Raw genomic sequence first — 27,383 nt, forward strand, 5'->3', positions numbered from 1 at the left:
GTGCAGTAGGACAGTTTGTCTTGCAGTAAGTTCAGTGTCTGGAGAGTGACTGGCTTACAGAAGACAATTATGTGAAAGCTTTTTCCTTGACCTTCTTTCCCCTTCCTTGACTGCTTGCTCACAGCAGGGGAGCCAGATTCATCCCTGCGCAACCACAGGCAGCAGCACAAGGATGGAGGAGAAGTGGTGTGTAGCCTTCTGTCCAGGCTTTGGGGTGGGGTGGGGGGCTCATCAGCCCCTGACACAGGGTTGGACAAGTCTGTGGTCAGATGTTTACTGTATGTGTCCGTTCAGCATGCTGTCCCAGCTGTGCACCTCTAGTGGAGAGAGCAGACTGTGATTGAACTGCCCAATCAATCCACAGGCTCGATGTTCAGCAAAGAAACTGGGTCAGGTTTATTGTGGACAAAGCACGGCATTGCTACAAGTACACTCAATGTATGTATGCCCGTGACAATGGATGCAGCTCAATTCGTGGTGGGACTTTCCACTATCCCACTCAGCTGGCCAAAGACACTCCCTCTGAGATACCTTTTTATACATCGATACAAACAAGTTATGTATTGCCCCCATGACGTATTTGGGTGCACCCTCTGATGTATTTAGGTGCCACCCTCTGACATATCTGGGTGCTACCCATTACCTTGTACCTGTTGATTTGATCAAAACATCTCTACCCATCATGCTGTCATCCTGACCTGATCTCTAGGATGGGTCAGCGTGTTCCTGTTCTCTTTTGGGGAATATGCTGGTATTGAGGTGTTCTGGTACCACCATTCTGGAATGTGTTTGTGTGAGCGCTTGGTGCCTAGCACTACTTAGGACTGTATATTTCAGCAGTATCAGCCCTGTTCTTGCCAGATTCTGTGAGCAGGGCCTGCCTCTTGCTCACAACTTGATTTTGCTTTATATCAGCAAACCTTTGACCTCTACTTTATCCCAGGCCTTAGGACTCACACCAGGCCTTTGATACAAGGCCTTATGTCTCAGGCCTTCTTTCTACTACAAAGTCTAATTTGCCTCTCTACTTCAATGACTCATTTGGGACTGTGCAGGATAGAGGGTGTCATAAATATAAAGGGAAGGGTAAACCCCTTTGAAATCCCTCCTGGCCAGGGGAAAGCTCCTCTCACCTGTAAAGGGTTAAGAAGCTAAAGGTAACCTCGCTGGCACCTGACCAAAATGACCAATGAGGAGACAAGATACTTTCAAAATCTGGGAGGAGGGAGAGAAACAAAGGGTCTGTGTGTCTGTCTATATGCTGGTTTCTGCCGGGGATAGACCAGGAATGGAGTCTTAGAACTTTTAGTAAGTAATTTAGGTCGGTATGTGTTAGATTATGATTTCTTTAAATGGCTGAGAAAAGAATTGTGCTGAATAGAATAACTATTTCTGTCTGTGTATTTTTTTTGTAACTTAAGGTTTTGCCTAGAGGGGTTCTCTCTGTTTTTGAATCTAATTACCCGGTAAGATATCTACCATCCTGATTTTACAGGGGAGATTTCTTTATTTCTATTTACTTCTATTTTTATTAAAAGTCTTCTTGTAAGAAACTGAATGCTTTTTCATTGTTCTCAGATCCAAGGGTTTGGGTCTGTGGTCACCTATGCAAATTGGTGAGGCTTTTTATCCAACATTTCCCAGGAAAGGGGGAGTGCAAGTGTTGGGAGGATTGTTCATTGTTCTTAAGATCCAAGGGTCTGGGTCTGTAGTCACCTAGGCAAATTGGTGAGGCTTTTTACCAAATCTTGTCCAGGAAGTGGGGTGCAAGGTTTTGGGAAGTATTTTGGGGGGAAAGACGCGTCCAAACAGCTCTTCCCCAGTAACCAGTATTAGTTTGGTGGTGGTAGTGGCCAATCCAAGGACGACGGGTGGAATATTTTGTACCTTGGGGAAGTTTTGACCTAAGCTGGTAAAGATAAGCTTAGGAGGTTTTTCATGCAGGTCCCCACATCTGTACCCTAGAGTTCAGAGTGGGGGAGGAACCTTGACAGAGGGGGTTTAAGCATGTCCCCGCTTATTCTTGATCCACCCATGCCTTGCCTCTTTTCCACCCCTGCCCCACTCTAGAATGTCCCCCTTGCCCAGACCTGCAAATGCAGCACAGAGCTGGCAGAACTGGATCTACACCTGGGCATAGACAACCATTGCATAGGAGTAATTCCCCCAGGGGACCTTACACTTGTCCTGTAATGCCACTGGGGCAGCCTAGATGATGTAAAGAGGCCAGAGCTCAATAATAAATAGGGCCCCAGCTGAGCACTCCCTGATATACCACACTCACCCACAGCTGTAGTCTGGGCCCCCCTTACTCTTCTGAACAAAGAGGGCCTTACCCTCCCTACCTCCTTATTCTCCTGTGTCCCCAAATAAGGGCTAACTGCAACCTGGCCAATAACCAGAGAAAACGGAGGTAAGCAGATGTTAACCCAGTTAATGCATGCTGGAAGCTCTTTCTCTCACGCTCTTTTTGAGGGGGTCATTAAAGCAAATGACAAGGGGGTTCTGTTTGGAAACCCAGAAGGCCTGTACACAACTTTACACTTGTCTTTTCATCTTCCAAAAGGCCCCTTGCTACACATCACTAGTGCCTAGGCTCTCCATTGCAGCTATGCAACAGAGAGCTTTTAATATAAACATTGTAAAAACCATATGGCAGGCGCAGAACATCCCAGAAACACTCAAGTGGAGTGCACCTTTCAGCATCCTGGAACTTCTGAAGAGAGCGCAGCTGCTGTGGCACTAACTGGAGTGGATATTCCATAACTTTGTACTGATTTCAGTGTGTTGTGAATACAGGGGTAGACTGAGCCTTTGTTCAGTGTAAAGGGAGATGGACACCTGCACCACTGCAGGAGCCCCGGCTTTCTGCATCCCTTTTCTCCTCCACCCTGCTCTGGCTGTAATATGGGGGGAGCAGTAGCATGGGAGCCCAGTTGCACAGCAGTATTAGGCTTGGCTACAATATTGTTTGAGCTGATAGGAGTGCATCATAAGAACAGGCCACTCGGTCAGACCAATGGTCCATCAAATCCACTATCATGATTTCCGACAGCGGCCAGTGCCAGGTGCTTCAGAGGGAATGAACAGAACAGAACAATTACTGAGTGATCCATCCCCTGTTGTCCAGTCCCATTTTCTGGCATTCAGAGGCTTAGGGACACCCACAGCATGGGATTGCATTCTTGATCATCTTGGCTAATAGCCATTGCTGGACCTATCCTTCATAAACTTTCTAATTCTTTTTTGAACCCAGTTATATTTTTGGCCTTCACAACATACCGTGGCAACAAGTTCCACAGATTGACTGTGTATTGTGTGAAAAAAACTTCCTTTGTTTGTTTTTAACCTTCTGCCTATTAATTTCATTGGTGACCCTGTTTTTGTCTTATGTGAAGGGATAAATAACACTTCCCTATTCACTTTCTCCACACCATTCATGATTTTTTTAGACCTCTATCATATTTCCCCTTAGTCATCTCATTCTAAGATGAACAATTACAGTCCCAGTTCTTTTAATATCTCCTCATATGGAAACTGTTCCATAATCCATAATATCTGTCCCCTAATAATTATTTGTTGCCCTTCTCTGTATCTTGTCCAATTCTAATATATATTTTTGAGATGAGGTGACCAGAACTGCACACAGTATTGAAGGAGTGGGCATACCATAGATTTGTATTTAGATATTTTCTCTTATTATCTATCCCCTTCCTAATGGTTCCTAACAGTCTGTTAGCTTTTTTGACTGCTGCTGCACATTGAGCAGATGTTTTCAGAGAACTATCCACAATGACTTCAACAATTTCTTGAGTGGTAACAGCTAATTTTAGATCCCCATCATTTTGTATGTATAGCTGGGATTATGTTTTCCAATGTACATTTATTTGCATTTATCAACATTGAATTTCATCTGCCATTTTCTTGCCCAGACACCCAGCTTTGTGACTCTTTCCAATCTGCTTTGGATTTAACTATCTTGACTAATTTTGTGTCATCTGCAAACTTTGCCATCTTTTTCCAGATAATTTATGAATATGTTGAACAGTACTTGTCCCAGTACAGATCTCTGCGGGACTATTTACCACTATTTACCTCTCTCCAATCTGAAAGCTGTCCATTTATTCCTAACCTTTTTTCCTGTCTTTTAACAAGTACCTGAGAGCCCCTTCCTTCTTACTCCATGACTGCTTACTTTGCTTAAAAGCCTTTGGTGAGGGACTTTGTCAGAAGTTTTCTGAAAGGCCAAGTACACTATATCCCAGGGATCACCCTTGTCTGCATGTTTGTTGACCCCCTCAAAAAATTCTAATAGATTTGTGAGGCATGATTTCCCTTTACAAAATTCCTGTTGACTATTTCCCAACTTATTCTGTTCATCTATGTGTGATAATTCTGTTCCTTACCATAGTTTCAACAATTTGCTTATTCCTGAATTTAGGCTTACTGGCCTGTAATTGCCAGAACTGCCTCAGGAGCTTTTTGTAAAAGTTAAATTAGCTATCTGCCAGACATCTGGTACAGAGGCTGATTTAAATAATAGGTTACACACCACAGGTAGTAGTTCTGCAATTTCATATTTGAGTTCCTTCAGAACTGTTAGGTGAATATCATCTCGTCCTGTTTAATTTATCAATTTGTTCCAAAATCTCCTCTACTGACACCTCAGTCTGGGATAGTTCCTCATATTTGTCATCTAAAAAAGAATTACTCGGGTGTGGGACTCTCCCTCATATCCTCAGCAGGGAAGACTGATGCAAAGAATTCATTTAGTTTCTCTGCAATGGCTTTGTCTTCCTTGAGTGCTCCTTTAGCACCTTGATCATCCAGTGGGCCTACTGATGGTTTGGCAGGCTTCCTGCTTTTGATTAACTTAATTTGTTTTTTACTGTTCGTTTTTGTGTCTTTTGCTAGTTGCTCTTCACAGTCTTTTTCAGTCTGCCTGAGTATTCTCCATCAGAGTGATGGAGGATCAGCTGACTCAGGCTCCTGGGGCTCATGTTACAGGGCTAAAAATAGCAGTGTAGACATTCAGGCTGGGGCTGGAGCCCAAGCTCTGAGACCCTCCCATCGTGCCAGGTTTCAGAGCCTGGGCTCCACCCTGAGCCTGAATGTCTACGCTCCTATTTTTAGCACTGTAGCAGGAGCCCAAGTAAGTTGACTCAGGCTCTGTGACTTGCTGCTTTGGGTCTTTTGTAGACATACCCATAGGTAACAAGCACTAGCTGCTCACAAACAAGGAGTCTTTCAGAAATTATTTCCAAAGTTGCTACATTTCTTTGGCAGAGATATATACATGGCTTATGTTGTACCCATCAGAAATATCGTAGGCCATTGAGAGTCAAAGCCTTTCTAGTGTTCTGCTGTGCTGATGCTAGTATGACAAACTAAATAACTAACGTTAAAGGTCCTGCTGCAGTAAACCATCTTTTCCTCTTTCTCCTCACAAGAAGGCTGTTTTTCAGCGGATTCAATTATCTTTCACAGCAAGTTTCTTATTAAATTAAAGGAGTTGGTGACTGATAACTTAATCTGAAGTGCTTGTCACTGCATTCAACAAGGTGTTCTTGAAAAGCATGATAATTAGCTCTCCTTGTTCTTTAAATGCTAGCAAGTGTCTTTTCCTTGCATTTCTTTCTTCAGTGAAGGGCTGGTAATATCCAGTGGCATGTTAATCTATGGGCTGGGGGTGCGTCTAAGGGCTGGCATCACAGTTTATGTCTAGATTGCACACCGCTGGCAGCAGTATGTGGGGTATGTGAAGTTACACTCTGCAGTGAAAAACAGGCTGCATCCACACTGTGGCATCAGTGAAAGGCTTTGGAAGTGGGGAGGCAGTGGGGTAAATCTCCAGCAGCTTTCTGCAGTGGGGAATGGCTCCAGCACTTAGGAGCTGCCAGAGCCTTTCCCCACTTCTGAAGCCTTTCTCTGTGGTGGGGAAAGACTCCAGCAGTGGAGAGGCAGTGGGACACTATGCTGCTAAAAGTATCAGTGTAGACAAAGGAAGCACTGCTTAGGCATGCAAAGAGCCTAGTAGGGTACATACCCTAAGGATCTCTTTACTCACACACCTAAACAGTGCCTTACCATCTGCATTGCTATTTATACCCATACTACAGGCCACTCCACACACCACCAAAAGGAGTGTGAAGTATAAACAGACCCTCAATTAGGGGTAGCTTCCTATGGTAAAAATAGGATGGATAGAGGGTGTTTTGTTTTTTTAACAACGATTTTTGCTTTGCTTTGACTTGTCCTTTACTGTAGACTATTTAAGTGCTCTCAGATTACTTGATCCCCTTGATTTCCTTGGAGCTATTAGCGGAAGGACTTACTGATGTAAACGTTGTGCAATCTAGCTCTTAGATACTCTTTGCTTGAATATACGTGGCAGCTTGCTGAAATCAGAATTGACTCCCCAAGCTGCCCCCAGGGGGAAGAAGAGAGCAAGTTACTTGCTTAGGGCATGGCTACACTTGCAGATGTAGAGCGCTTTGACTTAAACCAGCCTTCAGAGAGCGCAGTAGGGAAACCGCTGCAGTCTGTCCATGCTGACAGCTTCAAGTGCACTGGCATGGCCACATTTGCGGCACTTGCAGAAGCATTGGGAGCAGTGCATTGTGGGCAGCTATCCCAGCATACAAGTGGCTGCAATGTGCTTTTCAAATGGGGGGTGGATGGGGTGGAATGTGACAGGGAGTGTGTTGTGTGTATGTGGGGGGAGAGAGAGTGGGTTTTGGGGGGGGCTGAGAGCATGTCAGCATGCTGTCTTGTAAGTTCAGACAGCAGCAGACCCTCCTCCCCCACACCTCTCTCTCACACACACAGCATTCCACACTAATGGTTGCTTTGTCTCGGAGCAGATAAGCAGCCGGCTGTCAGAAACGGAGCTTTCAAAGGGCATATCCACATTCCTGCAGTGATTCCAAAACAATGTCAAGAGTGGCCACTTGACTTAAGGGGATTATGGGACATTTCCGGAGGCTGATCAGAGTGCAGTAATACAACACCTCGTCCACACTGGCACCGCGGTGCTTCAGTGGGGGCGCAGCAAACATTATTCTATTTGCTGACGTGGAGCACCAGCAGCGCTGTAGCCATGGAGTCAGAGCGCTCTATGTGCCTTGCCAGTGTGGATGGGTAGTGAACTAGTGCGCCCGGGGCTCCTTTATTGCGCTGTAACTCACAAGTGTAGCCAAGCCCTTACTGCGCTTGGGTTGAACAGGCTTGGCAGAACAGGGGGCAATATTTCAATCTTGCCTCAGGACAAGCATATATATATATATATATATATATATGTGTGTTCTGCCAAGCCACACACCCCATGGCCCTAGAGGAACAGAGAGAAAACATTTGTCCTGTAATCATTCAGTTCTTCATATTTTTTTCAGCAGCTGGACACCATGCTGATAAATGATATATTATCATTCAATATTTTGGGTGGCAGCTGAGCTGCTGTTCTAAACCAGATTCGGGCCCTCTTTATAAAATGCACAAAAAAAAAGTCATACCAACTTCAGGTTTCACAGGTTAGATCTGGGGCCAATGTGGAATTTTCCTACAAAATTTGAAGGTGGTTGTGGAGAAGGGATAAAGGAGGGAGAAAAAAGAGGGAATGGAAAGTGCATGAGAGTAAGATATGTATCAGATATACATTTTGGGCACAATCCTCAATATGCAGCTATGAGAGGGGAGAGTCTAAGATGGTCCTAAGACATCTTTAGTTTCACTTGATCCTCGTGGTAGCTTGGGGAAGAAGCAGCCCTCAGCACAAGTTAGAACAATCACAAATCTTCTCTAACCTTGCCCTGGCTAGAACAGCTGCCCATGCATTTAGCTAGGAATCAGTGGAGTACACCATATAATCACAGACTCAGAGAAATATAGGACTGGAAGGGATATTGATAGGTCACAGAGTCCAGTCCCCTGCACTGAAGCAGGACTAAGTATTACTTACACCATCCCTGACAGATATCTGTCTAACCTTTCTTAAAAATCTCCAGTGATGGAGATTCCACAACCTCCCTAGGTAATTTATTCCAATGCTTAACTACACTTACAGTTAGGAAGTTCTTCCTAATGTATAAATTAAATCTCTCTTGCTTCAATTTAAGCTCATTACTCCTTGTCCTGGCCTCAGTGGTTAAGAATAATTTATCATCCTCTTCTTTATAACAACCTTTATGTACTTGAAGACTGTTATGTCCCCCCTCAGTCTTCTCTTCTGCAGACTAAACAAACCCAGTTTTTTCAATCTTTTTTCCATAGGTCATGTTTTCTAGACCTTTAATCATTTTTGTTGCGCTCTTCTGTACTTTCTTCAATTTGTCCAGACTGTGGTGCCCAGAACTAGACACAATACGCCAGTTGAGGTCTTATCAGTGCTGAGTAGAGTGGAAGAATTACTTCTTGCACTTACAACACTCCTGCTAATACATCCTAGAATAACGTTCACTTTTTTGCAATGGTATTACATTGTTTTCTCATATTTAGTTTGTGATCTACTATAACCTCCAGGTCCTTTTCTGCAGTACTCCTTCCCAGGCAGTCATTTATCATTTTGTATTTGTGCAATTGCTTATTCCTTCCTAAGTGGAGTACTTTGCATTTGTCCTTATTGAATTTCATCCTGTTTACTTCAGACCATTTCTCCAGTTTGTCCAGACCATTTGGAATTGTAATCCTATCCTCCAAAGCATTTGCAATCCCTCCCAGCTTGGCATCATCCGCAAACTTTATAAGTGTACTCTCTACGCCATTATCTAAATCATTGATGAAGACATTGAAGAGACCCAGACCCAGGAAAGACCCCTGAGGAACCCCATTTGATATGCCCTTCCAGCTTAATTAAGAATAATTGATAGCTACTGTCTGAGTATGCTAGTAGTGCTCCCAACTCATAGTAGGCTATATTTCTTTAGTTTGTTTACGAGAAGGTCATATGAGACAGTATCAAAAGCAAAAAGAAAAGGAGTACTTGTGGCACCTTAGAGACTAACCAATTTATTTGAGCATGAGCTTTCGTGAGCTACAGCTCACTTCATCGGATGCATACCGTGGAAACTGCAGCAGACTTTATATATACACAGAGAATATGAAACAATACCTCCTCCCACCCCACTGTCCTGCTGGTAATAGCTTATCTAAAGTGATCATCAGGTTGGGCCATTTCCAGCACAAATCCAGGTTTTCTCACCCTCCACCCCCCCACACAAATTCACTCTCCTGCTGGTGATAGCCCATCCAAAGTGACAACTCTTTACACAATGTCCATGATAATCAAGTTGGGCCATTTCCTGCACAAATCCAGGTTTTCTCACATCCCCCCCACCCCCATACACACACAAACTCACTCTCCTGCTGGTAATAGCTCATCCAAACTGACCACTCTCCAAGTTTAAATCCAAGTTAAACCAGAACATCTGGGGGGGGGGGGTAGGAAAAAACAAGAGGAAATAGGCCACCTTGCATAATGACTTAGCCACTCCCAGTCTCTATTTAAGCCTAAATTAATAGTATCCAATTTGCAAATGAATTCCAATTCAGCAGTTTCTCGCTGGAGTCTGGATTTGAAGTTTTTTTGTTTTAAGATAGCGACCTTCATGTCTGTGATTGCGTGACCAGAGAGATTGAAGTGTTCTCCGACTGGTTTATGAATGTTATAATTCTTGACATCTGATTTGTGTCCATTTATTCTTTTACGTAGAGACTGTCCAGTTTGACCAATGTACATGGCAGAGGGGCATTGCTGGCACATGATGGCATATATCACATTGGTGGATGTGCAGGTGAACGAGCCTCTGATAGTGTGGCTGATGTTATTAGGCCCTGTGATGGTGTCCCCTGAATAGATATGTGGGCACAATTGGCAACGGGCTTTGTTGCAAGGATAAGTTCCTGGGTTAGTGGTTCTGTTGTGTGGTATGTGGTTGTTGGTGAGTATTTGCTTCAGGTTGCGGGGCTGTCTGTAGGCAAGGACTGGCCTGTCTCCTTCTCTGTGTATATATAAAGTCTGCTGCAGTTTCCACGGTATGCATCCGATGAAGTGAGCTGTAGCTCACGAAAGCTCATGCTCAAATAAATTGGTTAGTCTCTAAGGTGCCACAAGTACTCCTTTTCTTTTTGCGAATACAGACTAACACGGCTGTTACTCTGAAAAGTATCAAAAGCCTTACTAAAGTCAAGATTATATCACACCTACTGCTTCCCCCATCCACAAGGCTAGTTACTCTGCCAGAGAAGGATATTATGTTGGTTTGAGTTAATTTGTTCTTGACAAATCCATGTTGGCTGTTACTTATCACCTTATTCTCCTATAGGTGCTTACAAACTGATTGTTTGATTATTTGCTCCATTATCTTTCTGGGTAAAGAAAGCTGATTGGTCTATAATTTCCTGGGTAGTCCTGATTCCCCTTTGTATAGAAAGGTACTATATTTGCCCTTTTCCAGTCCTCTGGTACCACTCCCATTGTTCACAAGTTCTCAAAGATAATTGCTAATGGCACAGAGATCTCTTCAGTCTGTTCCTTAAGGATTCTAGAATGTATTTCTTCAGGCCTTGCTGACATGAAGACACCTTTAACTTGTCTAAGGCCAGGTCTACACTACAGACCTCTATCGGTATAGCTATGTCTCTTAGAGGTGTGAAAAATCCACAGCCCTGAGCGCTATAGTTATACTGATCTAACCCCTATGTAGATAGCGCAGTGTCGGCAGGAGAGTTTCTCCAGTCAACATAGCTACCACCCCTCAGAGAGGTGGATTAACTATGCTGACAGGACAAGTCCTCCTGTCAGCATAGGAGCACCTTCGCTTAAGCGCTACAGCTGTGAACCTGCATCCATGCAGCTGCATCAATTCAGCATTTTAAGTGTAGATCTGCCCTAAGTAATTCTTAACTTGTTCTTTCCCTATTTTAGCCTCAGATCATACCTCCTTTACACTGATGTTCAGTATCTTGGTGGACCAATCACTTTTTTTTTTGGTGAAAACTGAGACAAAAAGGGCATTTAACACTTTGGTCATTGCTGCATTTTCTATGATTGTTTTTCCCTCCTCATTGAGTAATGGGCCTACCCTGTCCTTGGTTCTCATGAATTTGTAAAAATTTTGTTACTCTTTATGTCCCTAGCTACTTTAATCTCTTTTTTTTCCCTTGGCCTTTCTAATTTTGTCCCTACATGCTTGTGTTGGTTTTTTTATTCATCCTTCATAATTTGACCTAGTTTTTACTTTTTGTAGGACTCTTTTTTGAGTTTCAGGTCATTGAAGATCTCCTGGTTAAGCCAGGAGCCATGCTCATGTCAGGCCCACATCTGATCTCCTTGCTCAAGAACATCCTCACTCAAGCCTCACTCAAGCTCTGTTTATGCCAGCCCAGGAGGCGTCTCCTGATCACTCATCATCAGTCCCTTGGCAATGGTTTAAAGCAGTGGCTCTCAACATTTCCAGACTACTGTACCTCTCTCAGGAGTCCAATTTGTCTTGCATACCCCCATATTTCACCTCACTTAAAAACTATGTGCTTACAAAACAGACATAAAAATACAAAAGTGTCACAGTACACTTACTGAAAAAATTCTTACTTTCTCATTTTTACCATACAATTATAAAATAAATCAATTGGAATATAAATATTGTACTTACATTTCAGTGTATAGTATATAGAGTATAAACAAGTGATTGTCTGTATGAAATTTTAATTTGTACTGACTTCACTAGTGCTTTTTATGTAGTCTGTTGTGAAACTAGGCAAATATCTAAATGAGTTGATGTACCCCCTGGAAGACTTCTGCATACCCTCAGGGGTATGCATTCCCCTGGTTGAGAACCACTGGTTTAAAGAACATTACCAGCCACTGAAGTTTTGGCCCTCAGCCTTTATAGAGCTCATGTGAATAAAACCTTTGAACCTTTAGATGGTCTCCCATCACTAGAAAACAACTTCATGCTTCGGTTTTTTTGGGGCACTGGAAGGAGTCAGTGTCAGACCCAAAATTAGGATTTGGCTGTGTTTGGCTTCTCCCTCTGCACTCGCACTCTCAGACTTCACCTCTGGCTCTGAATTAAGAAACTTTGTAATAAAATAATAAAGTGTTTTGTACCTGTTTTTTTAACTAAGATGCCTCTGGAATTGTCCCCTTTTCTCTTTATACTATTTCTCATTATTTTGATTATTTTTACCAGCAATACCTAAAGCAGACATCACCAGAAAGCTGCTGCAGCTGCAATAAAAAGCCAATTATAAAGTAGCCCTGGCAACACAAAAGAGATGATATAATGTCTCCAAAAAATCAAGGTAAATTCATCCATATTTTCCTTACCTCTCTATATATAATACTATTTATATTGCTTTTGATCCCAATCCCCCGTGCAGAAAGATAACTCTATAAACTTTGTGACTTTGTCCTTACCCATAACTATTTTACATTTGGGGACAATGTATACCTTCAGATCAGCGGCACTGCTATGGGTACCCGCATGGCCCCACAGTATGCCAACATTTTTATGGCTGACTTAGAACAATGCTTCCTCAGCTCTTGTCCCTTAACGCCCCTACTCTACTTGCGCTATATTGATGACATCTTCATCATCTGGACCCATGGAAAAGAAGCCCTTGAGGAATTCCACCATGATTTCAACAATTTCCATCCTACCATCAACCTCAGCCTGGTCCAGTCCACACAAGAGATCCACTTCCTGGACACTACAGTGCTAATAAACAATGGTCACATAAACACCACTCTATACCGGAAACCTACTGACCGCTATTCCTACCTACATGCCTCCAGCTTTCACCCTGACCACACCACACGATCCATCGTCTACAGCCAAGCTCTGCGATACAACCGCATTTGCTCCAACCCCACAGACAGAGACAAACACCTACAAGATCTCTATCAAGCATTCTTACAGCTACAATACCCACCTGCGGAAGTGAAGAAACAGATTGATAGAGCCAGAAGAGTTCCCAGAAGTCACCTACTACAGGACAGGCCTAACAAAGAAAATAACAGAACGCCACTAGCCGTCACCTTCAGCCCCCAACTAAAACCCCTCCAACGCATTATTAAGGATCTACAACCTATCCGGATGACCTAACACTCTCACAAATCTTGGGAGACAGGCCAGTCCTTGCCTACAGACAGCCCCCCAACCTGAAGCAAATACTCACCAGCAACCACATACCACACAACAGAACCACTAACCCAGGAACTTATCCTTGCAACAAAGCCCATTGCCAACTGTGCCCACATATCTATTCAGGGGACACCATCAAAGGGCCTAATAACATCAGCCACACTATCAGAGGCTCGTTCACCTGCACATCCACCAATGTGATATATGCCATCATGTGCCAGCAATGCCCCTCTGCCATGTACATTGGTCAAACTGGACAATCTCTACGTAAAAGAATAAATGGACACACATCAGATGTCAAGAATTATAACATTCATAAACCAGTCGGAGAACACTTCAATCTCTCTGGTCACGCAATCACAGACATGAAGGTCGCTATCTTACAAGAAAAAAACTTCAAATCCAGACTCCAGCGAGAAACTACTGAATTGGAATTCATTTGCAAATTGGATACTATTAATTTAGGCTTAAATAGAGACTGGGAGTGGCTAAGTCTTTATGCAAGGTAGCCTATTTCCCCTTGTTTTTTTCTACCCCTCCCACCCCCCGACGTTCTGGTTAAACTTGGATTTATGCTGGAAATGGCCCACCTTGATTATCATGCACATTGTAAGGAGAGTGGTCAGTTTGGATGAGCTATTGCCAGCAGGAGAGTGAGTTTGTGTGGGAGGGGGGGCGTGAGAAAACCTGGATTTGTGCTGGAAATGGCCCACCTTGATTATCATGCACATTGTAGGGAGAGTGGTTGCTTTGGATAAGCTATTACCAGCAGGAGAGTGAGTTTGTGTGTGTCGTTTTTGGAGGGGGGTGGGGGGCTGAGAAAACCTGGATTTGTGCTTGAAATGGCCCAACTTGATGATCATTTTAGATAAGCTATTCAGCAGGAGAGTGGGGTGGGAGGAGGTATTGTTTCACGGTCTGTGTGTATATAATGTCTTCTGCAGTTTCCACAGTATGCATCCGATGAAGTGAGATGTAGCTCACGAAAGCTCATGCTCAGATAAATTGGTTAGTCTCTAAGGTGCCACAAGTACTCCTTTTCTTTTTGCGAATACAGATTAACACGGCTGTTACTCTGAAATCCATAAACTATAATGATGACTCCCAGCAGAGAAGCCAACAGACTTTTAGCCATGCTCTTCTCTTCTAAATTGCAGGACTCATACCCCAGAACAGCATATCAAAGAATCAATTTTTCTGGTAATTTCCACAGCTACAGAATCAAAGTCATCTGCGAAAGCAGAGACACCCACTCACAAACATTCCATTACATGCCCATGCCAAGTTACATTTTAAACACATTTTAATCAACACATGGCATGATCCCTACGTATTCATCAAATTATAATTCATTCGTGTGAGTGTAGTTTTTCTAGTGTACTCCCCTGGTCTTGATGAAAGATGGCTTGGGATATCTATTAATCATCACCACCACCATCGTCATCATCTAAAGTAAATGCAAACCATCCAGACTGCAGTTTCACATAAAGGCTGAGAAATAAACCCAAGAATTGAACACATTTGTGCACTTAGAGCCAACTGTGGGTATCTTTACTCACAGTGAATAATGAGTAGTCCCACTGAAATCTGTAGGACTACTTATGGAGTAAGGGAGGGATCCACAAAGGGACTTAGACATTGCAATGCTGAGTACCACAGCACCTAACTTTTAGGTGCCTAGAAAATAATAGGAACAACACTGCGATCCACAAAGCTGAGTTAGATGCATGGGCTCCTAGATAATGAATAGCGAAAGATAGGAGCCTTCCAATGCAATCCACAAAAGCCAACACACTATAGGGAGCCGCCTAAGCTAGCCAGTAGGAGATGCTGACAATAGGGGTGTGAACTAAGCCATGCCCCTCTCAGAGAGATAGATATCTAATTCCAGGCTGCAGGGAGGGAACCCATCATCTGGAGTCAGCCAGTTTAGGTGTCTAAGGCAGTTCTGGGGGAGACTGAGTTAGGTGCTTGCCTCGCTCCACACAAAACATGGTGCCTACCTTATGACTTTTAGCCCACTGATTAGAGAACTTTTCTGGGCTGTAGGAGACACAGGTTCAATTCCCACCTCCACCGCCACCCCCACCCCTTTGCCTGATGGGGAAAAATCATTTGAATAGGGGTCTCCCATCGCTCAGGAGAAGAGCACTCTAACCACTGAGCCATAGGATATTCTCATGGAGGAGGAAAGAGGTCTCCCTCAGTTTCTCCTGCTGAAGTTGTTCCACTGTGGGCAAATCATGAAAGCATGTTTGGAGCAGGGGGTCTGGACAGAGGGTCTTCCACCTCCGCAGACGGTGTCCTAACCACTGGACGACAGAGTCATTCTTTTTCTCTGGCCCAGTAACTGTTTCATTGTGGATACAGCTTTAAATAGTCATTGGTCAGAGAGAGAGCATGTGGGAATGACTCTGTAGCCCAGTGGGCAGCGTATGCAACTAGGTGGTGGGACCCCCTATTCAAATCCCTCCCCCTCCCTGGGCAGAGAGGGAAAATTGAACCTGTGCCTCCCAGGTGGGTGCGCTAACCACTGAACTACAAGTTATAAGGTGAGCACTGGATTTTGAATGGGCGTTGATTCACTTCCTCCTCTGGATGGCTTTTGAATGGGACCCATCCAGCCAGCATGCTCAGTAGGATGCCTAGTAGATCAGGTCCCATACACGACTTAAGTGGCCATATGCCTATCTTCCCTTGGTTTGCGAATGGCTCTGGAGTATAGGTGGGAGACAGACATTCAGATGCCTAGAGGGAGAGAGCTGTGTGCATGCTCAGAGGCAGAAACACTCTTACTGCAAAAACTGAGGTGCTGTGTGAGTTCAGGGGCCTACAGGGTTCAGCAGAAGTTTTGTGGATATCAGTAGAGCCACAACTAGGACTTAGGAGCCTAAACTTGGGATTTAGGTGGCTAAGTCTGGGATTTAGGCTCCTAAGTACCTTTGTGGATCCCACCCTAAGCTACCACTACATGTAAGGGAGGCACACTCCAGCCCTTAATGCTTATTTACAGGAAAATATTGCACCATCCCTTAGAAAACTGGTTGGGCAGCTCTGCTTGCCAGCATAGATGGATGAAGTTATGACTACATTTCTTTCCTGTCCCTTTTGGGGCAGTATGTGTCCCACAAGTGGTCTGTGTTACTACAATTGTGGCTGAGCCCTGAATATGGGATCATGTCCTCACTCCCATGCACACTATCACAAGGGGTGAGGCCGCCATCAGGTCCATTGAAGCACTCTGCACTGCCCTGCACTGCAATTTTATGGAAAGAGATGGAGACATTGTTTGGGTCAAATTCATCACTGATGTAGCTCTACTAAAGTCTCTAGAATTACAGTAGGGATGAATTAAGCCCAGAACACTGAAGGGAGAAGGGAATCTCTGGTAGAGTTTTTTAAAGTCTTCCCTCCACTGGTAAAGGGATAAACTGGATATTAACAATGAAAGTGGAAAAATGTAGGGCTGGAAAATTCTGAATAGGTGTTGCATAGAATGGACAAAAGAAAGCCCAACAAGAGGGACTGCAAGACCTGTACGCAATTTTTTTTTCAATAATTGAGCCTGCTGCTGAGTTTAGACCAGACTGAATGTAAAAGCTCTGAGCTGTTCCAATCTGGAAAATTATTTTAAAGACTAGAGTAAAACAAATTATTTTCCCAGTGCAATCTCACATTTTAAATAACTACAACTTATGTTGGTATCATGACAAGAATATAAAAACACCCTGAAATCTCTATGAGAATTTTTAATTGCCTGCCAGCCACCAGGCATATTATAAGTAAATCATAAACCAGAATACAAGGTTAGCGGCTAAGATTGCTTATGTAAACCTCATTATGAATTTCTTCACCTTCAAGTGTTTTGGCCCAATTCTGCCATCTAGTTATAGGCATATACAATGAAATCAATAGGATCACACTGGTGTAATCAAAGGCAGAAAATGACCCTTTATTATATCTGTAAGTGAACGGGAATCTGCATTGTTCTGCCGAGACAACTTTAACTGAGAGTTTCCAAACTTATTAACCTTTCTGCTTTTTAACTCAAACTAACTGCAGAACATTAAAGAACTGGCTCAATTAGTAATCAGAACAACTTAACCAACTTATTGTTCAGGAATACAGCCCTGAAGCTGCTTATGGAATTTCCACTGATTCCATTCTGAGCTCTCAGTCTCGTAGACTATAAATCTGGGGAAGCCCTGAGTATGCACTGGATTAGGGCCTTGGAGAAGAACCCAAAAAAAATCTAGGTTGGCACAAGAGGATTCCGGCTATGTTATGTATTTGTTTCATTATAACTGTTCTCTTTCCCATCCCTATGGTCCCTCACTCTCAAGCTCTTCTACAAATATTTATTGCAACATGGGAATTTATTAGGTAGTGATATGTCTTTTAGTCATGCTGGGTGAAAATTCACTTCATTTATATGACACATGATTGGGCTTTATATAGGTGAAGAGAGTAGATACTGATAGATGGGGAGATCCATCCCTCAAGCTGTGGCTAGGGCGCAGGGCTGCAGCAGAATCCTCCTTTAGTTTTCCCCTCTTCTTTTTCCTTCCTGTGGGAGGGGGAAATCAGGATCTTTATTGTATTATGAATAGTGCTTACAGACAAAAATGCAGAGAATGTACCTGCCTGGAAAAGCTCAGAGTCAGAACAGACAACTAACAGATGAAGGATGGAAGACGGGATGCATCAGAAAAGTGATTGAGTTGAGCTACTTTGCATGCATCTTTTTGTTCCACTTCTTTTTATTCAAGTAGCAGCTGTCTTCTCAATACCTTTTTGAAGGAGGAGGGTATGGGTTTATTTAGGCATCGCTCTAAAACATGTTATGAATAACTCACCCATAGATTGAATTTAGCCCTGCTCTTGCTGTGACTATGTTCCCCAGGGGAGCGAGGTTCTGGCTGCGTGGAGCTCAATGTAGGCCCAAGGTCCCAGTTTGTGCCTACTGAAAGGATGACTGCTGTGATGCAGTCTTGACACCTATCTACCAGGAGCAAGACTGATACCAACAACTCATTTCATTTGCTCATATTTACCAATTTTGAAAAAGAAAAACAGAAGGCAGGTAATGGCACTATAATGAAGTAGTGATACAATGCCAACTCATTTCATCTCAGCCTTGAGATGCTATCAGTCTGCCACAGCTTTTGGGTGCTACTGTCCTGGAACAGAGTCAAAGCAGTGATCTACAGGTGAATGGCTGAATAGCTCATTACCGGTTCCCACATCTGTCTTGGCACTTTCTAGTTCAATTTGTGCTAAAGGTAGAAATTCAGCCTTTGCTGAATGACAAAAACCAGGGGAGAGGGTATGGGGGGGAGGGAATATCTTTTATCAGACCTGAAGAAGAGTTCTGTGTAGCTCCAAACCTTGTCTCTTTCACCAACAGAAGTTGGTCCAATAAAAGAAATTACCTCAACCATCTTGTCTCTCTAATATCTTGGGACCAACACAGCTTCAATAACACTGCACACAAAAACCATGGGGTCAGACTTAACTATTAATTGGCAGAAGATGTGTAATACCATGTTGACCACCTTAAGTAAATCAGGTGTATATTCCAGGGATATCCAAACAAGACAAACGAGTTTTCCATTGCATGCTGCTATCATAACATTAGCTCCCATTGCCATTAAAAAAATAAAATAAAATAAGACAAAGACTTTGTCAAGTTAGAAGAAGGCTCTTGCTTGTTTCAGAAGTTTTGAAGCTACATATATGTAACCTTTGAAAGATCTTTATATTCAGCATGTACCTTGAACAGATAACATTTTTGGAAGAAAACCCATTATACAGGTATAGAAAAAAAACTAAGTTGGGGGGAAAAGACCAAAAATAGACGTGATGTCTATCAAGGAAGCCATGTTTAGAAAAGAGTTATTAGTATTATAACAGCAGTGGATAGGGAACTGCTTGGAGGCTCAGGAAACCTGAATTCTAGCTCCAGCATGATCACTGCCCTGCTGTGTGACTCTGTTTCCCCTCCCATCACTTGTCTGTAGTGCCTAGGGACCAATCAAGATTGGGGCCCTGCTGTGATAGACAGTAAACAAAGTCCCTGCCCTGAAGAGCTTACAGGGCAGGGACCACCTGTACCTACCGATATTTGGGCGGGGGGGGCAGAGTGAGGGCAATGGCTTCAGCAGATATTACTGACCTCTGTGTGACCATGCTCAGTACAAGCCAAGCAGCAAATCTGGCAGGGGTGCATGACCCCGACTACCTCCCCGTCCCCCCCTCACCGCCCTCGCCTCTGACAGGTGGAGTGAGGCTGAGGTGCGGAGTTTGTGACGGAGGGTGTTGGAACAAACAGTCAATCAGTACAGGAGAATCCCCAGAGTAAGAACTGTGACAGCAGTCTGACGTCAGTCTTTGTGGCAGCACCTGATGAGGCTGCTTCTGCATCTGCTCTGCCAGCTGGAGAGTTTATGGGGCTGCGTGTTTGCTCCTGCCTGGAAAATTTCTCTTGCCTGAGCCCACATGGGTCCGTCCTAATGCCCCTGGAATGCTTTGGTAGGGGGTCATCCTGCTGAGTTCCTGGTCCCTGGGTCATTGGGGTGAAGGGGTGGGTCCAACAGGACTCCATCTTTCCCTCCTCCTTCCCTGATGGTGCAGTGATGAGGGTGATTCTGTGTCTTTGCCACCTGGAGAGTTTCTCTAGGCTGTCTGGATGTGGGCTCTGCCCTGGAATTTTTCTCTGGCTCCAGCCTATAACCAATCTATGTATGTATATATGTTTTTTGACTAGATATCATTACTTCCCTAAAGCAAACAAACAAGAAAGAATTGTGCTGTGAGCACAAAGTCAAGAGAATTTGTAATAAAAACACATCAAAATTAAAGGGATGTTGTAGGATATAGTATGCTGAGATGTACTTCCACTCAGTTCCATAAATTAAATACACACACACACACTCTCCAAGAAAAAAAGTAACGTTTCTGGCACTGTTCTACGTGAGATGCAGAATCCTAACAAGTTCCAAGACAACAATCATTAATACACAGTCATACAACCAGAGTTGTTAAGCCACAATTTGCACTGCTACTTCCACAAAGAATTTTAATCTTTTTGTAAAATGGAGAATATTTTTGGATCCTAAAGAACGTTAAGGCTGCAGTCCTGTCATCTGGGGTCCATGTATGCGAATCAGATGGCAGGACTGAGCTTGCATTGTGGATCCATGCAAATGGACTAAATGAAGTCAGTGGAACTCTGCACAAGCACAGCAGTCTTCCTACGCAGATCACAATACAGGATCAGAACTTAAGCAATGAAAATGCAATGATTCATTGACATTGGGGAAACTAAATAACATCTTAATAAAAATACAGCCCTGACAGCATTTTAAGGCTCTACCTTGTGATATGAGATAGGTACTGTATTTGGTAGACTATAGATTCCAGTTAACATCCATGGAAATTTATTTAATTAGCCACTGGAGATCATTCATGTCATTCTGCAATCCGATTTACAAAGAAAAAATAATTTTAAAAAAATTGAATGCAAGGGCAGTATAGTCCAGTCTATTCCAGCTCATCCCACAATCTATGTGCATGCAAGCTTCCACGAAAGTCAGACTTCGTTTACAGCATGATTTGTTTCTTTAGAAATAGAAAGAAAGAAAGAAAGAAAGAAAGAAAGAAAGAAAGAAAGAAAGAAAGAAAGAAAGAAAGAGCACAGGTTTTTTCTTGTATTCTATCTGTAAGAGAAATATTTTTGTACCATGAGTGAAACATTTAATCTAGACTCCTCCCCTGTCCCCCTCCAATTAATTCATGCTAGGGATAGGGATTTACAGCCAGTGCTTCACTCTCACATAGAGCTGGGTGATTAATGGATTTTGTTGGGTCTCTGTTAATTAAAAAAAATGTTTAATTTGTATTTTGAGCATTTTTCTACATGTAATTTTTTAAAATAAAATTAAAAGGAAATTTAACACAAAAAGTTGTTTCAAATTGAAAAACATCAAAATGCTGTTTCGGAAATGTTGAATTTAAACATTTTGATTTTTTCAGATTTTGTTTTTGGGTTTGGTTGGTTGGGTTGGGGGTTTTTTTGTTTGTTTGTTTTTTTGAATTTTCCTTTTTCTGACTGAAACACTTCTGCAAAAAATCAACTCAAATTTGTTAAATCATTCTGTGTGGCTGAATCTGCATTTTTCACCACAAGAAGTTTTGATTGAAATTTTTCATCTAGCTCTAGTCTCATGCAGCTGTACTAGAGGGCCTGTCAAGCCTTGTTATTGGGCATTGGTAAGAGAGGACTGGCCAATCAGCTATGGAGATACCGTGCTGGGAGGCCATCTCTGACTGCAGGTAACTTTTGGTGAACAAGCTGGCCATCCAAAAAGAAAACACACTCAGGAATCTATCACTAAGAAAGGGCCATAGCAGGAAGAAAGACTGAGGACCCAATTCTGATTATCACTTACACCCCAGGATAAAATTAGTTTTAAGTGAGATCAGAGATCCTGTCACTGGAGAAGTCCACTCTAAGTCCTGGGACTGCAGAGAATCTTTAGGCTCCTTTGGGCATGAGGGAGAGAGCCTGTTTTCAGCCTGTTTGTGACTTGGTGGTGATGGGAGAATGCACACACTTTTATGTTTCCTTTTTGAGACCTGCTTTCCAGACCTCCCGTTAGAATATGTTTATAAATGAATACATATTTATCAGAGGTTACCTTCTTTTTTTATAATGCGGGTAAGTTTAAGCACTATCCAGAAGCAGCTACAAAAATGTTTATAGGAAAGTAATCCATGCAAAGTGTACTACCTCCCATAAGAGAGAGTCACCTTGTTCACAGAATGGATGATAGCCTCCTTTTCAAACCCCTCTTATCCATGTCACTATTAAGACCACACTCCTAGCAAAATAGGAATCCATAATAGCATGTATTAATTTATGTAAATCCTTGTGCCCTTAGAACTGTCTTATCAGCACAAGTCAATACCATACTGCACACATTTGCTTATGGATTAATTTTGCACAGTGTGTTGCAATGTCAACATAAAACGTTATTTATTAACCACAGGAACATTACACATGACAAACTGTCTCTTTTCTAATAATGTTCAAGTTGCAGCCCAGACTGAAATTCACAGACCTGAAAATTAGCAAGCCAGCTTCTATTCAGAACTTCAGTACATATGACTGAAATAATTACAGTGATCAACACATTGCTAAGGAAGTAAAGTCTGTGCAGAAATCAGTAAGGAGGTGCAGAGGATTGCCCATGACTCCTACAGCCTCACTGATTGACAACTCCAATTCTGACTCTAGGGCTACAGGTCACAATACAGCCTTCTTGTGCGGAGTAATGGATGGGCCTTTTGCCTTGAGGACAAGCATTCCAAAGCACCTTCATATCTGAATAATGTCCAAGTTTCAATCACATCAGCTGCCAACACTGTCATCCTGTAGAATATCAACTCAAGGTCTCATTCCTTCTCTCCAAGGCACTCAGTAGCCTGGTCCCCACAATATGTGGATTACCTAAAACTCTGGCAGGGCAACTGTGGTCCATAACTTTGCTCCTGAGGCACAACAGACTTTTTCAGCACAAAGGTAAACATCATCTTTGCAGGAAACACACATTTCTTGGGGCTGGTCGAAGACTGTGGAATGAACTCCAACAGGTACTAAGGATCATCCCAAACCTCACCACCTTCAAACACACACATAGGACCATGTGCATAAAGCAAATACGAACCAGCCTATCGAAACAAAACACTACATTGTGCACACAGTTTCCCCCCTACAGGAACAGGATGAGAGAGTACAAATCACACATGACAGGCGTTAGCCGCTTTGCTTAATGCACTACTGGAAGGTGCTCCGAAATTATGGTGATGCAGGTGGTTTAAGAACCTATATAGAATAGAATCAAATCTTGGGCTGCATCCAAACCAGATCTTGAGAACAGGTCCCTTCCACTTCTGGATCTAAACTTAAAGTGCAGGTTCCAATGCACAGACTTGAAGTTCTGGACTTGGACATTTCAGGGTCACTATTCAAGGCGGGGTCTCAGATTTCAAGCCCCTGTTCACTCATCTATAATTTTACATATAAATCATAAGTAAAAAAGACTTACTACTCTGAGTTTGCACTTCTTCTGTTTGCCTTGTTTGCATAAGCAGACTTCTTCCGAGGTCTCTCAGCAACCTATGGGCTCAAAGTCAGATATTTGCCCAGCAAAATGGAAGAGTTCTGCTTGGACTCTTTGCTTCTTTGTTGCTTTTTTTATTATTATTATTGTTTGTTTGTTTCCTTGCTTGTTCTAATTTTCAAGGGAAACAGAAGATTGGAGGTGAAAGAGCAAAAGGTTTTGCTTCTCTCACAAAAAAAGGTGAGTTTTTCCTGGATTCAATGAAAGACTGCATTTTTATGTAGTTATTTGCAGCTCTAGTTACACATATAATTAAAAAAGAGAATCGATTCCTTTATGTCATAGAATCATAGAATATCAGGGTTGGAAGGGAACCTCAGGAGGTCATCTAGTCCAACACCCTGCTCAAAGCAGGACCAATCCCCAACTAAATCATCCCAGCCAGGGCTTTGTCAAGCCTGACCTTAAAAACTTCCAAGGAAGGAGATTCCACCACCTCCCTAGGTAATGCATTCCAGTGTTTCATCACCCTCCTAGTGAAAAAGTTTTTCCTAATATCCAACCTAAACCTCCCCCACTGCAACTTGAGACCATTACTCCTCGTTCTGTCATCTGCTACCACTGAGAACAGTCTAGATCCATCCTCTTTGGAACCCCCTTTCAGGTAGTTGAAAGCAGCTATCAAATCCCCCCTCACTCTTCTCTTCCGCAGACTAAAAAATCCCAGTTCCCTCAGCCTCTCCTCATAAGTCATGTGTTCCAGTCCCCTAATCATTTTTGTTGCCCTCCGCTGGACATTTTCCAATTTTTCCACATCAGAACTGCTTTTGTAGAAGAAAAAATGAATAGAAAGGAAGGTCCACATAGTGCAGATAGGGTTACCCTAGTAGTTACCCCCACCCCTGCCCAAAACTCAACCTTAACCATTAGATTAATAAAAATACTGCAAATTAAGATGTTAACATACCTGGTACAGAACGCTACAGTTAAGCCACAGTTCTTTCTTCTGGTTTAAGTCTAAGTGTGTGTGAGAGTTGATAGGCCTTGATCCTGTAATTGGTTGTGTGGGGTGAATTGATGCATCCATGAAACCAGTGGGACTCCACACAGGTCAGCAGTCTGCCAGCATGCTTCCAGTTACAGAATCAAAGCCTAATTACCTATATACATGCAAAAGGCTATTCTTCACTATGTATTTTACCAAGTTTGAACACATCCGTGAAGAACTGAGTTAGCCAATATGATGCTGACTGGTACAAATTGTGCTGAACATCATGTCAGCTAATTGTAATTAGATACTGTAGAGTTGAGCACTGAACTGCAATAGGGTTTAATCACGATTAGTGGAATGAGATACGTCTTTCTGTCATGATCATAGGGTTACCTGCACCTCTGACCCCTTTCTTGATATCTGTGAGTGCACCGCCCTCTGGTATGAGGCCCCATTCCTTTATCTTCCCTGGGGTGAAATCCCACAATTCTTGTGCTCTTAGACAGGGCCGTGGGCTATAGTCCCCTGTGTATCCACCGTGCTTACCCAGCAGGCCTGACTGGACTCAGTATCTGTAGTTCTGCCCTTGGGAGCTATGACCAGTGATGAATACAGTGACTCCAAAAGGTCTTTTAAAACCAGACTATTTAATCTTAATAGTTGGAACAAGAAAAAGCACAAAAGAAGAGGTTTTAAACCAATAAACAGGCTACACAGGTCTGTATAACCTAAAGGCTTAGGTAGGCCTATCTTACCCCAGACTCCTGACCTATGGAGTCTGCATGTCATCTGACTGTCAGTCTGTTCCCCAACAGTCTCTGCCTTTTGAATCTCCTGCCTGGCCCCTCCCCTTTTAAATCCAATCAAAGTTCTTTGTTCTCTTCTGTGTCTCCGGAGCCTGGTTAGACCAGTTCTGTCAGCTAGGCAAGGTATTTTAGCTCTCCATTGTCTCTTATCCCTTGAAGTGTTTACCAGAATCTACCCTTCCTGGGTATATTTCCTGACACACCTGCAAGTAAATTAACTCAATATCTGTGTACAGTAATCATTACAATAACCCAATTAACTGTAGCTGGATCAGGGCTATAGAGGTGTGTGCACAGGGTCTCACTCTCATCCTGAAGATCTCTCTTAAGCCCCTGTGTCCTCAGACAGGCCTGAGCCCAGTGGGCTGGACTTTCTATTGCTCAGTGCAGAGGTCTCTACTAGAACTGAGCAGTAACTTCAGCTTCTATTCTGTGGGAAATTTTGCATCTCTTATTTCCACCCCTCAAATATGGTTTCAGATCAGAATAAAGAGTCCGAAATGCCAGAATTTTCAATGGAATAAACTTTTTTTTAAAAAAGTTTGAAAGAAGCAAAATGGAATTCTTCAGAAATTTCCATCTGGCTAGCTGGCTCCCCACTCTCCCTGGCAGCCTCTCTAGCCAGCTGGTGGGGAGGTGCTGTTCCCAGCCACCCTGCCTCCACCACAGTTGGCTAGCGGGGCTGTGAGGTAGGCTCGGGAACCAGCCAGCCAGCCCACCTGGGGTTTCTTTCTCAAATTTCAGTGGAATTTGACATGTTCCCATAGATTCTGTCGAATCAGCACTTTCTGCCAGAAAACTGTTCTGTTGGGAAAATTTCTATCAGCTCTAATATAAACTTACTATTATGTAACCACCTTGTCCCAAATATAGCCTCTGCACAGACTTGTGGTGGGGCATAACTTGAAGCTAGGATGTCCACTTGAGAGATGACAGATGTCCTCTAATTGACTTCAGCCTTCCTTGATTTGGAGCTACTGGATTTTGCTTGATACCTTGTGAACTCAGCCATCAACAATTGATGTCTCCTGAACCCAGGTGACCTTAATTCAACCATCCCTATCAAATGCATTCCTAATGCAGCTGTCCTCCAGAGAGCACTTATAAACTCCCCATATGTTCCAATAATACATTTTTCACTTGGATAACTCAGAAATGGATGAAGCTATAAACATCAAACTTGGCTGGTTTTGTACAAATCATTCACACTTCAAAGTAAAGCCAAATATGAAGAAAATTTGGCTTCGTAGCTTTAATCACAAATGAAATATTGTGTATATAGTTACATTCAGTATTTGTTTATCAGTTATGTCCTTAATTGGGATGATAATAAATGGATCCTCAAATGTGTGTAACTAAGTGGATATAAATATTCTCATATACACTTGCAAAACTACAACTTAAAATGCTCATAATTTTAAAACTAGTGAACAGATTATCTTCAAACTTGATGATTTTTTTAAGTATTAGAGACTTAATAATTGAGCTAAGTTTTAAGTTTCTGACTTTAGTTGGTTTAGAGTTACCTGAGAACAAATTTTCCTCATCTGATCCTTTGAAAGAGGTTTATTTTTTCATTTTCAGATTACTCAGAAATGGCTGAATTGATTTTATTGAAATTTACTAGATCCTTCCCTTCCCCACCCCTACTCCTCCTTTGAGTTGAGATCATGCCTGTGAAACTTGAGCCCAATATAAATGTGAGAAAACTATCATGGCAGTGGGGGGTGGACGGCAGGGTGCTTGGGCTGCTATTCATTACAAAATTTTACCATGGTTGCACATGGTTGTAAGTCAAATGATAGAGGTCTGTGTTGGGGTCTGAAGGTTGAGGATTCAAACTCTGCTGATGACCCATGTGGAAGCTCCTCTGGCCACAGCTGATAGAATTTGTTGATAGAAAGGTCCCTCTTGGCTTAAAATCTATCACTGAATTAGCTTATAGGATGCTGTCCAGGACTTTGCAGTCATTGTAGACAGATTTGCAGCTGCCTGTAATAATTCTGAATAATTTTGGTTCCTGATTGAGCAGAGGGTAATGTGGAGGAGAAGCAGAATGGCCAGTAATACAATTTAAAACAGGAAATTGATGGTAAAGAAGAGTCAGCTGGGGTAGCCAGCATACGGGGCTTTTGATTCAAGAGACGTTTTCTGTGAGTGGGCGGTAGGAATTTTTTGACAAGTGATCATCTTTACTACCCATTAATACTATTGCTTGCTTGTACGGCTGTCTTTAGTTGTAAAATATACATTTTATTGGCTAAAAATCTTGAAATGAGAAAACAGAGACACGTCTCCAATAGTGAAAGCCCCCAGAGAT

The sequence above is a fragment of the Caretta caretta genome, chromosome 3, assembly GCF_965140235.1.
Source record: "Caretta caretta isolate rCarCar2 chromosome 3, rCarCar1.hap1, whole genome shotgun sequence".
Classification (NCBI taxonomy): Eukaryota; Metazoa; Chordata; order Testudines; family Cheloniidae; genus Caretta; species Caretta caretta.